Here is a 16,746-nt window from a genome sequence, read left to right on the forward strand (position 1 = left end):
TTCTTATACCATTTTTTGGATTTCCTTGCATTAGGCTTCACCTTTCTCTAGTCCTCCCTGATTAGCTTAATAACTAATGTCCTGAATTTCTTTTCAGGTAAATCAGGGATTTCTTCTTAGTTTGGGTCCATTGCTGGTAAACTAAAACTAGTGTGATTTCTAGTGTGATTTTGCAAGGAGGGGGTGGGGTGCTGATGAGCCTTGTTTTGTCATATTACCAGGGTTGGTTTTCTGGTTTCTTCTCATTTGCATAGGCTCTGTCAGAGGGAAGGTCTAAGGCTGAAGGCTGTTGTTCAGATTCTTTTGACACACATGGTGTTCCCTTGATGGGCGTGGCTTCCTGAGAGTGGAACTGCAGTGGTTGTTGTCTCTCTTCTGGGTCTAGCCACTCCTCAGTGAGTTTGCCCGGCTCCAGGCTAGTACTGGGGGTTGTCTGCATAGAGTCCTGTGATGTGAACTGTCTGTGGGTCTCTCAGCCATGGATATCAGCACCTGTTCTGGTGGAGGTGGCAGAGGATGCAATGGACTCTGTGAGGGCCCTTAGCTTTGGTGGTTTAATGCTCTATTTTTGTGCTAGTTGGCCTCTTGCCAGGAGGTGGTGCTTCCCAGAAAGCAACAGCTATAGTAGTGTGGAAAGAGACAGGTGGTGGGTGGGGCACTAGAACCCCAATATAATACACCGTTTGTATTCCACTACCACGGTCGATAGGGAAGGACCATCATGTGGGGGCGGGGCTAGGCATGTCTGAGCTCAGACTCCCCTTGGATGAGACTTGCTGTGGCTACTGTGGGGATTGGGGATGGGATTCCCAGGTCACTGGAGTTGGGTACAAGAAGGATTATGGCTGCCTCTGCTGAGCTATGAAGGTTGTCGGGGAAGTAGAGGAAAGCCGGCAGTCACATGCCTCACCCAGCTCCCACACAAATCGAAGGGTTGGTCTCACTCACATTGTACCCCCACCACAGCCTCGAGACTCTTTCCAGGCAGAGGGCGAGAGGGGCTTGAAAACTTGCTGGACGCTGCCTCCCAGCTGTGAAAGAAAAGGGCCTTAGTTCTTCCCCTGCCTGTGAAGTCTGCATGAGGGATTTGTGCCCTCCCTGGAGTGCTGGCCAGGAGGCTTCCCACCCCCTTCAAATAGCTACCAAGTTCAGCTGGGGAAATTCCTTCTCCCTGTGGAGTTTTACCCCCCTGCGACCCTCCCAATGAATCCCTGTGGTGCCACAGAGAAATGGGCTACTTGGGGATCCAGTAAGCTCCCAGGGCCTTTCTGCCGCTTCCTCTCTCTACGTCTGTATTTCACTTGGCTCTCTAGCTTGACTCAGCTCCCAGTAAAGTCAGGAACTTCTCCCACAAACAGACTTTCACCTTCTCCAGCTGGGGTGTGTGTTTGGAGAGGAGGGTCTCCCTTTCCCATTTCCACAGTTGGGGCACTCACAGAATTTGAGGTGTCTCCTGGGTCCTGCAGGAACAGTCCACTTCCTTCAGAGGGTCTGTGGGTCCTCTTGGGATTGCTGGTTTGTTCTTATAGTTCATCTGGAGCTAAAATTCACAGTGCAAGCCTCCAGATGCTGCTCTATCGGGAGCTGCAATCTAGTCCTGTCTCCCATCCACCATGATCCCTTCCATCAGGTTAAATGTGAATTTTGAAGCTGAAATTATTCCGGGGGAAAAAAAAAAGTTTACTTAAAAATAAGCTTGGCAGGCAGTTATTAGAAAAAATAGTTGTAGACTTTGTGAAGTATCTTAAGGAACAACTCACAGAGGAATAGCCTAACGTCAGAGAATAATGACAGAGATCTCATGTTGCCTTGTTTCTGCCCCAAAATCCAAAAGTATATTACAGGCTTCCAGCTACATTTTATTATAATGGTTTACACAATATGAAAATTTGGCCTTCACCAAGGGGACTTCACTTTATAAACTGTAGCAAATTTCCATCTCTTGTCTCTACCTTGCGTGTACTACTTCAGAACACTTTAAGGCTGAGTTCTTAATCACAATTTCAAACTAGTAAAGGAGAAACATACTTGACTTGAAATTATAATTTCTTGAAAAGATATAACTATGAGAACTGATATTATTTTGATTATACAAATGTCTTCATGTATCCACAAGAGGTATCTGAACTAGAAAAACAGTATAGAAACTCTAGTTCTATAGAGGCTTACCTACTGCGTGTATGCATGCCACTGAGATAATGACTGCTGTATAATTGGGCTCTGAAACTTTGTTAGGCTTGTTTCAAAGAGTTTTCATTTACCTTGATCTGAAGAAAATGCAAAAATCCCTGACATTTCAGAGCTTATTGTCTTGGTTGTGGTTTGGATGCCCCAGGGAACTCGATTGGAGTGGAAAAGAACTGGGACAGCCTTGTTTAAAAGCAAAATTTGTCACTGGACAGGGAAAACTCTTGGGGAAAAGTTAGAGAAGGCACAGCCTGCCACAGGAACTTTAGAACCAGACTAACAGAGAAGATAATATTTTCAAAGGTCTAAGAATAGCTAGGGAGGTAGAGGTGATCCCTTGACACAAACACTCTTGCAGGCATATGGAGCATGGCAGTGGGGAGTTCAAGAGCAGATGATATTTAGGTAGTTGGCAGATGGCATTTTTTTGGTTTCTCTCACTACCACCCCCATATCTAATCCCTAAGCAAACCTTAGCCCTACCTCCATAACAAATTCTTAATCTTCTACTTCTATTTCTACTGCTGCCCCCAAAGATCAAACCATCTCTCTCATGTATCACTGATCTACCGTTGCTCCCTTCAATTAGTTCTCATACATGGTCAGAATGATTGATAGACTTAAAGTTTAAATCAGGTGGGCATGGTGGCTCATGCCTTTACTAGTACATTGGGAGGCTGAGGCAGGAGGATTTCTTGAGCTTCAGGGGTTTGAGACCAACCTGGACAAGATGGCAAGACCAGGTCTCTACAAAAATTAAAAATTATCCAGGCATGGTGGTATGTGCCTGTAGTCCCAGCTACTGAGTAGGCTGAGGTGGGAGGATCACTTGAGCCCAGGAGTTCAAGGTGGCAATAAGCTATGATTATGCTACTGCAATACGGCCTGGGCCACAGAGCAAGACCATGTCTCTTTTAAAGAAAAAAGTCTATTCAAACTATATTATTTTCTAATGTAAAATTTTCTATGATCTTTTTATCACATAAAGAATACAAAGAAATTGCTTTACCTGGCCTGCAAGGCCTAGCTCTCTTTAGTATGTTGAATGTTTTGTTTTTTTTTTTAACACAAAAAAATCTACCTACTAAGCCCAGAAGCCAGATGTGACCTTATTTGGAAAAAAAGTCATTGTATATTGAATTAAGTTGAGGATCTTGAGATTAGATCATCCTGGATTATCCAGGTGAACCCCAAGTACAATGAAAAATGTCCTTATAGAGACACACAGAGGAGAGACACAGGGAGAAGAGATGAAGGGCCATGCGGGGGTAGAGGAAGAGACTGGATTCATGTAGCCACAAGCCAAGGAACACTTAGAGCCACCAAAGTTGGAAGAGGCAAGGAAGAATTCTTCCCTAGGGATTTTGAAAGGAGTGGAGCCCTGACAGCATCTCAATTTCAGACTTCCAGCTTCCAGAACTCTTAGAGGATAAATTTCCATTGTTTGATATCATCAACTTTGTGGTAACTTGCTGTGGCAACCACAGGAAACTAATACTTCCTCCAACTACATCTCTAACATCATTTGCTTGCCCCTGTTATGTCTACTAGACTGACCTATTTCTTCCCCTTATTATTCTTTAAGTACAACATGCTCCTTCAAAATTGAAGACTTTATGTTACCTAGTCTCTCTTCCTGGAATATTTTTCTTTTTCTCCTTTTTTTTTGAGATGGAGTCTTTTTTTTGTGGCCCACGCTAGAGTGCAATGATACAATCTTGGCTCACTGCAACCTACACCTTCTGGGTTCAAGCCATTCTCCTGCCTCAGCCTTCTGACTAGCTGGGATTACAGGCACCTTTCACCACACCCGGCTAATGTTTTGTATTTTTAGTAGAGATTGGGTTTCACCATGTTGGCCAGACTGTTCTGAAACTCCTGACTTCATGGTCTGCCCACCTCAATCTCCCAAAGTGCTGTGATTATAGGCGTGAGCCACTGCGCCTGGCTCCCTGGAATATTTTTCTTCCAGATGTTTTTATATTGAAGTTCTTTCTTGTCATTCTTGAATTTATACATCTCTTTTTCAGAGGGGCCTTACCAGACCACTAATTTAAAGTTTCCTCTCAGTCAAACTATCCCTGGCTTACAGGCAACACGATCCTTTATCTACAAAACCCCATAGTCTTGGCCCCAAAGCTCTTTAAGTTAATGAACAACTTCAGCAAAGTCTCAGGATGCAAAATTAATATACAAAAATCACTAGCATTCCTATACACAAACAACAGTCAAGCCAAGAGCCAAATCAGGAACACAGTCCCATTCACAATTACCACAAGAAGAATAAAATACCAGGAATACAGCTAACCAGGTCCCTACAGTGACCTCTACAGTGAGAACTAAAAAACACTGCTCAAGGAATTCAGAGATGACATAAATGGAAAAGCATTTCATGCTCATGGACAGGAAGAATCACTGCTATTAAAATGGCTATACTGCCTAAGGCAATTTATAGATTAAATGATATTCCTATTAAACAGCCAATGACATTCTTCACAGAACTAGAAAAAACTATTTTAAAATTCATATGAAACCCTTGTCCTTCCCTGCCACAGAAAAAGCCCAAGTAGCCAAGGCATTTAAAGAATAACACTGGATGCATCACACTACCCAACTTCAAACTATACTACAGGGCTTCAGTAACCAAAACAGCATGGTACTGGTGCAAAAAGAGACATATTAATGGAACAAAATAGCCCAGAAGTAATGCTGCATTCCTATAACTATTTGATCTTTGACAAAGCTGACAAAAGCAATGTGGAAAGGGCTTCCTATTCAAAATAGTGCTGGGGTAATTAGCTAGCCATATGCAAAAGATTGAAACCAGACCCCTTCTTTACACCATATACAAAAATTAACTCAAGATGGATTAAAGACAAATGTAAAACACAAAACTATAAAAACTCTGGAAGACAATCTAAGCAATGCCATTCTGGCCATGGGAACAGGCAAAGATTTAATGATGAAGACACCAAAAGCAGTTGCAACAAAAGCAAAGATAAACGGGATCTAGGTAAACTAAGGATCTTCTGCACAGCAAAAGAAACTAACAACAGAATAAACAGACAACCCACAAAATGGAAGAAAATATTTACAAACTATGCATCTGACAAAGGTCTAATATCCAGCATCTATAAGGAACTTAAACTAATTTACAAGAAAATAACAACTCCACTGAAAAGTGGGCAAAGGACATAAACACTTTTTTAAAAAAGACATACATGTGGCCAAAAAGCGTATGACAAAAAGCTCAATACCACTGATCATTAGAGAAATGAATCAAAACCACAATGAGATACCATCTCATACCAGTCAGAATGGCTATTATTAAAAAGTCAAAAAATGATAGATGCTGGTGAGGGTGTAGAGAATAAGGAATGCTTATACATTGTTGGTGGGATTGTAAATTAGCTCAACCATTGTGGAAAACAGTGTGGCAATTCCTGAGAAACCTAAAGTGAGAAACACCATTTGACCCAGCACTCCCATTACTGGGTATATACCCAAAGGAATATAAATCATTCTACCATAAAGACACATGCACTTATATGTTCATTGCAGCACTGTTCACAATAGCGAAGACATGGAACTAACCTAAATGCCCATCAATGGTAGATTGGATAAAGAAAATATAATACATGTATACCATAGAATACTATGTAGCCATAAAAATGAATGAGATCATGTTCTTTATATGGACATGGATGAAGCTGGAGGTCATTATTCTTAGCAAAGTAGCATGGGAACAGAAAACCAAATAATGCATCTTCTCATTTATAAGTGGGAGCTAAAAGATGAGAACACATGGACACAAAGAGGGAAACAACACATACTGGGGCCTATCAGAGGGTAGAGGGTAGGAGGAGGGAGAGGATCAAGAAAAATAACTAATGGGGACTAGTGAAATACCTGGGTGATGAAATAATCTGTACACCAACCCCCATGACAGAAGTTTACCTATATAACAAACTTGCACATGTATCCCTGAACTTAAACGTTAAATAAAAAGAAAAAAAGTTTCCTCTGAATTGTTTCTTTTCATCTGAACAATAATGTCTACTTCATCTTTTTAAAAAATTATCTGTCTAACCCACAAAAGGTAAGCCCCATGAAGTGAGATGTCTTCACTCTCTGATTCACTGCAGAATCCCCAGTGTCTAGAACAGTCTCTGCTATTAAGATATTAATGTTAAATAAGAAAAAAATGTAGAAGAAAGGCAATCAGTCCTGGAGGAAGTTAGGGTGATAAGGTTGGAATCTAGAAAATTGCACAGCAAGCCAGGTTCTTAGTTTTCAAGGGACTTGGACATTGGATACATTATAATAAAAAGACCTAGATTCGTGCAACAGTACAGGGATGCTAAAAGAGATCGGAAATATGGAGGTGTTGTCTTCAAACCAAATTGGACAAACTTCCCATAGTATAGGGTATGGAGTATAACTTTTGAAGCCTAAGATCAGTAATGACGTCATGAGGCTGTATGAGAATAAGGCTTAACAAGATGGCCAGGATTTCTTCTACCTTCAGGTAGAGGTCAGTGCCCACTATTAAATGGGGAGAAGGGCTAATGAAGTTGGGGAGAAGGGCTAATGAAGTTGGGGAAAAGTCAGGTACTTGCAACATGAGGCAGGAGCTACGATTCCCAACTGCTATGGTAATGAGTTTCTGATAATCTAGACATAAACATTTTCTAGGATTAAATCCAGAAGACTAGGTCGTTCCCAACAGGGCCCACTTTAAATAAGATTTACGTTTGAAAGCAATGACTTAATTTAATCCTGTGTGTTCTCAATGGTGCTATGCCACTGGAACCTAGAAAATGCTATACCCAATGGCAGGGTGACACAGAGTTCCCACAGTATCTAGCTACCAGTGTTGAGCAGGAAGTTCATCCCTCATGATGTCATTATTCAAATTTTTGTGCCTTATCTACCTTAGTATCAGTTTAAGAAACTTAATGAGGATGTTCTAGTCCAACTCAGAAATCAAGGAAAGCACATCATCTGAAGATAAGGAATACTGTTTTAGAATAATGTAAACCAGGAGGACTATTTGTAGATGACTGAAAATACTCAGAAGCCATTGTTTCAGGACCACCTTGTTGTAGAGTGTCCTTATGCGGCATCCTTGGGGGCTCTTTGTGACTGTTTTATAAGTTAGTTTAATGAAAACAGTCAGAGACATGTGGAAATTGTACTTGAAGGCTTATACCATTTTAGAGTTCCTACAGATAGGGTCTGTTGAGGCATCCCCTCACAGGGTACAGCTTGTCTTACAGAAGTTATTTCAGCATTTTTCACTCTCTGACTACCCCCTAGGTTTTCTGTTGCTATTGTGAGGTGTATATTTTGAAAATGACAATCAGGTTGAGGAAAAGGTCTATAGTGTATTTATGTCTGTGGGTGTAAATGCGGAATACATATATATAATGCACAGTGGCCGGTATTTTGTGTCATTTATCTTCACTTGTGAAGAGATGGGATAAGTCACTGATGACTGTTCCAGTCCTGATCCATCCCTCATCGCTACACTCATGAAGATAAATGCCACATTTAAGGAAAGCACAGCTATCATGTGTCCTTTCAGACTGTGTCCTTTCAGATCAGTTAGAACAAGGGGTCAACCAGGTGCTGTTACTTAAAAATCAAGGACACTTTATATGTACCATCTCCTACTCCATATACCTTGCTTTCTCCTGTTAAACTAGGGTACTTCTAGCAGCCAGAGAGATGATTTGGTAGCCTTTATAATTTCATCTATGTCTATAGATATGCATTTAATTTAAACAATTCATTTCCTGGTATATGCCCAGCATAGGGCTTTGCAGTGACAATGCACTGATTAAAAGAATACGGTCCTGGTCCTTATACTGATAGTCTCATGAAGAGAACACTATGGAAAAAATAATAATAAAGTGGTTATCTTTTTTCTGTGAGCAAGTCAAATGAGAAAAAAGTAAGTGAGAACTGTTCAGAAGTAGTAATATTTAAGCTGCTGTATTAGAGAAAACAGTATGGACATTTTATCTTTCTATAATGTATAAATGGCAGTAGCACTAGATTTTAAGCTATGGTAAGGCAAATAGATGACTTCTCTGCTCTAACTTGTAGACCCTGGTATAGGTAATCAATAGATAAGTCGTCTTTATAACTCAGTAACTGAATGACCTATTCCAGTTTCAATTTTAATTACCCTTTCACAAATTGAATGTTTGAGGTTAGAAGACTTTTCATTGAAATAAAAATATTGGCTTTTTTCCCCTTGGTTGGGACATAAAGTTTATATGACTAGACATAAGCTGAAAAGGATTTCCATAGATCCTAGAAATTTGGCCAACTGGACATTTCTAAAATCATTATTTTTCTTTGGAAACTATTGTTTAGAACCATATAAAACTGCTGATAGTCACCAGTTTTTGACCTAGGAGGTGACAATTTCATGACATTTTCTGTAATCATGCTAATTGATTATATAGTTTAAATTTTGGGATATACTTTAGTTGCTTTGTTTCTGTATATAAGCTTATTTCACCAAATAAGCGATTTCCTTTTCTTACTCAAGAAACATTTATTGAACACATATTACACAGCAGTTACTGGGGTATGCATGCCCATGGAATGGAATATGTTGCCTGTCCCACTGGGGCATGCAGTCTAATGAGGCAGAAAGACACATGAGCAAGCAAGTACAATATGGAAAACTAGCACAGTGGTTGATAGTTGCTCAATAAATGTTTTTTCCCTTCCCCTCACATTGGACATAGAAGTACAATGTGTTAAAGGAACACAAAAAAGTGAGTCTCTAGAAATTTAAACAACCTTGGAAGGATTCATTGCAGAAAATATCTCCTTTTTTCCTTAAAGTGTTTGTGTTAAAAGACCGTGTAATAGGCAGATCACTAGCCTAAGGCTTCAAATATTTGACTTCTTATATAAACTCTTAACACATATTAGGACTTTTTATAAACCTTAATCACATTATTTTTCTTATACTTTAACTTTTTTAACTGCAAAATGAAAAATTGTAGTCTCATTTGCCTTCCTCCCATATTTGTTGAGGGACAGATAGCATAATGCACATGAAACAATTTTTCAAATTGTAATTTACAATATTAACAAAAGATACAATCTTCATCATCATCTTCCTTATTACTAGTCTTGTTTTCAACAAGACCTTTTAACAAAGTGCTATGTAAAAAATCAAGAAGGATTATCACCTTGATTTGTATATTCCCAAGTCCAGGCTTAATTATATATTTGGGAATAAGTACCACATTTGGCCTTAAATAATCATTTTAGAAAAGAGGATGAATTGTTTAGCCATTAGTAAGTGTTTCGAGCAGGGCTCGATAAACAGTGGATGAAGGGTCTGCTGACAGCAGATGGATAATTATGTTCAGCATTTTTTAAATGAAGGAGAATTCAGAAAAATATATATAATTCAGAGAAATTAACTCTCAGATAATAATAGTTCCCATTATTAGAGAAAGCATGATAAGCCAGGCTTGTTGGTTTATGGATATCATTTCATTTCAGGTTTAGAACAACCTTTTGAAGTTGATTCTATTATTATCATCACTCTAATTTTACAGATGAGGAAATTGAAACCTAAAATATTATATAACTTTCTGCAAGTCACAAAATGACTATCTCTGATGATAGTCTGATGATAGAATTTATGAACTTAACAGCTGTACTTTGGCTGTATTTTTTGCAGCCCTGATCTAGCAACATTCACTACCCCTAGGTTTATACTCTTTCCTACTTAGTAATCCTCATTTTCTCCGGAAAAGCCCACAAGGAAGGCACTCAGCTCTCTGAGCTTTAGTTTCCTCACCTATGAAATTGGGCTACTGTTGGAAATTCATCAATAAACAAATCATATAAGCTCTATTTCCTGGGAACTCATATTCTTGTTGGAGGAGAGAGAAAATCAATAAATGTGTACATATTATCCCTAGTTTTGAGATGCTTTATCAAGAGAAATAAATGTTTTAAGCAGCATAGCCAGAGAAGACTTCTCTGAACAGGTTTAGCAGAGCCCTGAAGGAAGTGAGGAAGCAAAGTATACAGGTACTTGCATGAAAGGTGGCACTACTGTCATGGAGTGCAGACACGGGTATAGGTCTCTCTGGGTGAAGGGCATTCCAGGTAGAGCAAACAGCATATACAAGGTCCCTGAGAAGGCACTGTGCTTGCAGAAACAATAAGGAGCCAGTGTGATGGTCAGAGTGGAGTGAGTAGGAGCAACAGTTTTAGGAAAATGAGATCAAAGAAGTAGGAGAGATGCAGAAAAAAATATTACTGGCCATTAGGGCTTTAATATTACTCTGAGTGTTGTGAGAAGACCTTGAGCACTGAGAAGGAATATGATCTGACTTTAATTCAAATAGGATCCCTCCACTATGTGGAGAAATTAGAAGCAGGGAAACCAGATATTAGACCAGGCTGTGGAATTCTCCAACTATCCAGAGAGAAACTGGACCAAGACACAGCAACAGATGTGTCTGGAGAAGAAACCAGAATACTGATATATAGAATTTCCAAAGCATAGGTGAGAGGAAATAAAGGGGATGAGGTGTAGATATAATCCAAAAAGAGAAGGTATGAGACCAAAAAAAAAAAGTTTGAAGGTAGACTTTGTTCTGAGCTCCTGGAAAAATCATTCCTGAAATGGTGCTTCGTACACAGTAAGAGCTTAAAATGTTTAGTCGTATGAATGAATGCAATTGCCATTAGAAAAGAAACCTTTGTCGGGTTAAATAGAAATGAAGAGTCTGATTATAGACAGGTTGATTTTTGAAGCCTCCAAATGGAGGTCTTGAATAAGCAGTAGTATATACAAGTCTGCAAGCCTGTTGGAGATTTCGGTTTGGCAGTCTTCAGTTTATAGGTGGTGTTTAAAAGCATTATACGATCACCTAGAGAGAGAGTATAGATAAATAAGATGTCCACTGATTTGAGACCTGGGGTGCTCCAAGACTCATTGGCCTGTGAGACGAGACACAACCAGCAATGGATGTTCAGCAGAGTTATCACTGAAGCAAGAGGGGGAGCAAGGGAGTTGTTTCCTAGGATCCAAGTGCAAAAGGTGTTTCAGAAAGGACCGAGTGATCATTATGCCAAATATTAATAACTTTTGCATAATATGAAAATTGAGAATTGGCTATTTGATTTAGCAATAAATATGTTTTCACCTCCTGCCTTTTCTTTGCCTCTCTACACACACTAATTGTTACCTACCAACTTCCTCTAAAGTTTTTAAAATCCCAGGCACATTAAATTACGATTCATATTTCATATATCCTACTGAAGGGTAGTTAATGCTTCTTGAAACCATGAGATTTGGGAAAACATTTTATAAAATTGACCTTTTTTTTTTTTTTTTTTTTTTTTTGGAGATAGACTCTTGTTTTTTTACCCCGACTAGAGTGCAGTGGTGTGATCTTGGCTCACTGCCACCTCCACCTACCAGGTCCAAGCAATTCTCCTGCCTCAGCCTCCTGAGTAGTTGGGACTACAGGCGTGCAGCACCATGTTGGCTGACTTTTGCATTTTTAGTGGAGACAGGGTTTTGCCATGTTGGCCAGGCTGGTCTCGAACTCCTGACCTCAGGTGATCTACCCACCTTGGCCTCCCAAAGTGCTATGATTACAGGTGTGAACCACTGTGCCCAGCTGAGTTATACATTTATTTTAAGCCTATGGACAGAAAATCCACAGATTATTTCTAAAATAAATTTTGATCCATTCAGTTTTACTTGCAAGAATGATGCCATTCGTGATATATTGCTATATTCAATATATATATATATATATATATATTTTCTCTATATATATATATTCTACATATAAAATATATATAGTCTATATATAAAAATATATATATTTTATATATATGTGTATGTGTGTATGTATATGTATGCATATATAAGCACTTTTATTTACACTGTCTATTCCAAATAAAATCATCTAATACAGTAAAATGCCCAGCAGTGAAACCTATGCTGTCAGACTGTACCACCTGCTAACAACTTGTTGGAGTCAGCCATAGTCCGGGCTTCACTCCTTCATAATCCTTGAAGATTTTAACATCTGCCTCCCTGTTGTTCTCTCCATACTTACCCTGGATAGACTTCTTGGTGATTTCAATATCCATGTCAGTCCCTTGATCTTGATTATTGTGAGGGATCTTTCTATCTGCAGTTGCTCTGGGTCTCCTCTTTGTACAGTCTGTACCAACTGTATTTCCAAGGTTAGAAGACCTGTATTTGTTGGAATTACAGAAAGTTTCTTTTACTTCATTATACATTGTAAAATGTGAGCTCTAGCTCTTAGGATCTCTTTGCTTTAAGTACTGTGTGTGGCCCTCAGTCTCAGATTCTAACTTTTATTCTGCCAGGGCCAAAGGAATAGTGGGGTGGGATGAAAGATGTGTAGTGAGAGGAAAGATTTCATATCTTTTTTGTCTGGGGATGTGGTGGGGGGGAGGGGGCAATATCAAATAGAGTTTGTAACAGATGCCTATGTCAAACTCTTAACATCCCATTTGACTTTAGTAATTGAGTTTTCTATTTAACTCTTTCCTATCCATCACGATAATGCATTATCTGCTTTAATCTTATGAGGTGGTTCTTATCAGGACACTAGGTCAGAGAGAAAATGTGACTTACTTAAGGTCACGTATCTAATAAGTCAGAACCAAGTATAGACTACATTTCTTCTGAATCCAAATGCATTTTTTATTGGCATTAAAAAATGCATTGTTCAAAAGAGTAGTTAGGAGAGTTGCTTTGGCTTTCTGCCCAGGTTAGTGTTAAAATACAGTGGCAATTCAATAAATGTCACCAGTGGTGTCTGTAGTGGTGGCTGTAGTGGTGACAGATCAAGAAATGCGCTGAATTATTCTAATGGATGCTTTCTTTTCTCTCTCTCTATTTTTTTTTAGATTGGCAAACACACTGCCTATTTACAGCATAGAGACCCCAGTGGAGAGCTAGGTGGGTGATGATTCATGCTAAATCTTTCCCACAATATGCTGAACACTACAACTGCAGCTAATGTGAAATGACTCATTATACACTGTCAAATCTGATAACAGCAACGACTGGCTTTGCTAATGCGAGCAATTTGTGGGAAGTCCAGCTACTGCAAACCACTACTGAATTCCAAAAAATAAGCTGCAATATAGTAGAAAAGACATATCCACTGAGTCATATTTGCAAATTTCTTGTGTTTCTCTTTGCCAGTTTAGAAACAGCCTCATGTTCCCTGCTTGACTCCAGAGATGACTTTCCTTGGGATTCACTTATCTTGTGAGTGCCTCCTCATTCAGTCATATTTTCTGGGCTAAATATTTTATGAGGGTATTCGTGGCTGATAGACAGAACTGGAAATGTGGTTGTCCCATGGAAATATTTCTGAAGCTTACTCTTCACACCACCATCCTCCAGCAAACGATGCCGTACACATAAATACATTTACCTACTGTAGCACAGTTTCCATGAGTGGTAGTTCTATCTGCAGAGAGAAAAGGCAGCAGGAGGCAGGAACCCTGACTCTTTGCTCTATGATTTATTGTATCTTCACTAAACTGTAATCTCCTTGACGGCAGGATTCTGAACCTGTTTATTACTTAGCACCTATGAGCCATAGTTGGTCCTCTATATTTATTGGCAAAATTAATGCACTTCCTTCCAAAAACTTTATTATTAAAGCAGGAACTGGGGTTTAGCCTTCTTGCCTCCCATGTCCCTCATACAGTGCCTGATACATAATGAATGGAAAACTACATGTTTGTCTAGTGAAAGAACAAAGGTAGAAATGAGTCCATCAATTAGATGGTTTCCTGCAGCCAAAGTAATACCTAAGCAAGTGATGTTCAACCATCAGAGATAGAACAATGATGGCTTCAAATCATGTTTCTTCAGACCACCAAGAATAATGCCCTAGAAGTAGTTGTTTATTTTGGAAGGCAAAAGCTAATCTGAACAGTTTTATTTTTATATTCAAATGCCTATAGACCAGAAAAACACCAAAGACCTATTCATGGCTCACAAATGATCTATGGGGCAATAATGTGCTTGCTTTTCCAGCTGTACTGCACTTTGGTGCTATCTTGGGTTTAACTGAAAATATGCCGGGACCTTGGTTTTGTTCACTGGGCATGTGCGGGTATAATTGGCATGAGGCCTCTGAAGAATTCCCTTGTCACGAATGTCATTTGGCTAATTTGGGGTTCGCCTGAAGGAAATAATGTGTTAAGTCCTGTTAAAAAAAAAAAAAAAGATGCATTTATTCGCATGCAATGCACATGAAGTTAATTTAGAAAAAAAATCAACTTTTTATTTTGCCATATGATAATGGTATTGTCCCTAACAGTCTCATGTTTCATCATAATTAAATAAACAGCTTGTGAATTGCAGTCCAAAAAATGTCTGTGTTCCACTCCTAACTTAAGGGGTTTCCATAGAAACTGTGAGCAGCAAGTTTAACTGACATTTATTGGACTTGAGGCTATATGCAGCATTGATACCTCTCTATTTTTCTCTCTAGCACTCTGTTTATGTGTCTTCTTTTCTTCCTTTAACCCTCCCAAACTCTTTTCCCCTCAGTTCTCGCCTCCTCCTCCTCCTCTTCCTCCCTCTTTCTCTTATTAGCTATGAGGAAGTAATTTGGACTTAGTTAGATTTAACAAATGCAATAATACTCAAATGGACTCTGATACTTAAGTGTAATTGTGTTATTAGCTGGAAATGTTTTTCTTCAAAAATGAAAGAATTGGGAGTGAAGTTTACTAAGATAGCACACATTGGTAAGAAAGAACTCTTGGCTGTCACTTGAAAGTTTGTAGTCTGTGTATCATAATCCACATTCATATCCAACTGTGGCCTGCTTTCTTTATTCAACCCAGATTGATATTTTTCCTGAGTTCCTATTTTCCTCCCAAAGCAAAAAAAAACACTGTGCTGACCATATTCCAGGAGAAAGCAGGAATTTACTTGGGAAAGATAAAACATACTACATCCTGAGTACCTACTGTGCAACATATATTTTGTTATGTACTTTTACTTATGTTTTCTAGTATACCCTACAAAATTCACTGACAGATAGCATGTGGAAGGAAAATGAATCTGGAGCTGGTGGTTCAAGTTCAGGCCCCACCACAGAGTGGCTGTAAAGCCTTAAACATGGTACCAAGTGCTCTGTCTTGGTTGCTCAAAGACAAAATTGATAGAAGCACTTCTAAGCCATGAGGTTTGGCTAGGATTAGATGTGATACTACAGCTAGTACATCACAGTAGCACTTGTCTTTAGCCCTTTAGAAATGAGGAAAACAAGTTGCCAAAAGAATATGTCATTTAGCCTGGACAACATAGCAAGACCTCATCTCTATTAAAATATTTTAAAAGTAGCCAGGTTTGGTAGCATGTACCTGTAGTCCCAGCTAATGTGGACGGAGGCTGAGGTAGGAGGATCACTTGAGCCCAAAAGTTCAAGGTTGCAGTAAGCTATGATTGCACCACTGCACTCCAGCCTGAGTAATAGAGCAAGACTCTGTCTCTTAAAAAAAAAAAAAAAAGTCACTTACCCAAATTTACATAGCTAGCAGAAGATATGTCTACACAGTACAGTGTCTAAAAGGAGGTGGATTTGGACAGCTAGTTGTCTGATTTGGGTTAAGTGACATACTTACAGAGCATCTGGCTTCTCATCTGTATAACAGGAATAATGTTCTTACTTCATGGGGTTGTTGGATGGATTAAATAAAACTGTGTATGTAAGTTAGTGCCTGTCATATGGAAAGCACACCATGTTCTTTGAGCTCTCAGTCTCCTTCCCTCCCCTCACTTTTCTGATTTATTTTGGTTTTAGTATGACTTCAAAGTTTAAAAATGATTGATCCCCAAAGTCTATCTAATACTTATAGTTTAAAATTATCTTACAATGCACCAACTATCTCAAGTTATCCAGACAACAATGCAAAAGGAAAGACAGATAGTACCATACACATTTTATAGGTTAGGAAAAAAGAGAGATCTTTAATATAGCAAATGAGGAAACTGAGGCTTTACCTAATTCCCCAGCGTCCTTTTTATAATTCCAATTCCATTATTCTTAATTTGGATCCTATGTTCACAGGTTTTAAGGCTGAAACCCAATAGATATTCACTCCTCTTTCTAATGAACGTGAACGGAAGACACTAAGTGAAGAAAAAGGGAAGGAAGCAAGGAGAAGGTAGTCTCTTGCAATCCTGTTTCCAAGTCATTCTTCTTGGATCTGAAGAGACATGTGGAAATGTAATTCTCAATTTCAGGGATAAATGAAGCAGTGACTTTGTGCAGCAATATTCCTAGGGTTGCTGACTGGAGAAAAGGGGTGAAGAGAAAAAGCAAAAAAATAAAAAAATCCAGATATCAATCAGAGATGTTGATTGATACATGGCAAATTTATTACTAGGTTACTAGGTAGAGAAAGCAAGACTGCAGCTAGGACAAGAGTCTGATAGGACATGATTGCTGGCAAAAGTGATAGTTCCTATTCTCTCTCTCTCTCTTT

At 39.0% G+C, this 16,746-nt stretch overlaps 1 protein-coding gene across 8 annotated transcripts in view; it reads left to right on the forward strand.

Moving 5' to 3' along the window:
• LRRC4C (leucine rich repeat containing 4C) overlaps positions 1–16,746 on the forward strand; it is a 211,496-nt gene that overhangs the window by 171,336 nt on the left and 23,414 nt on the right. For 3 of the 8 annotated variants that reach the window (XM_037738886.1, XM_017529422.2, XM_037738885.1), the window contains exons 2-3: positions 13,135–13,186; positions 13,436–13,501. The exons of 1 other annotated variant lie outside the window; for it this stretch is intronic. The gene's annotated coding sequence lies outside the window, so the exon portion shown is untranslated. The remainder of the gene's footprint in view (positions 1–13,134; positions 13,187–13,435; positions 13,502–16,746) is intronic. 4 more of the 8 variants (XM_037738888.1, XM_017529423.2, XM_037738887.1 and 1 more) reach the window with 2 other exon arrangements.

The sequence above is a fragment of the Cebus imitator genome, unplaced genomic scaffold, assembly GCF_001604975.1.
Source record: "Cebus imitator isolate Cc_AM_T3 unplaced genomic scaffold, Cebus_imitator-1.0 Scaffold58, whole genome shotgun sequence".
In the NCBI taxonomy this organism is placed as follows: Eukaryota; Metazoa; Chordata; class Mammalia; order Primates; family Cebidae; genus Cebus; species Cebus imitator.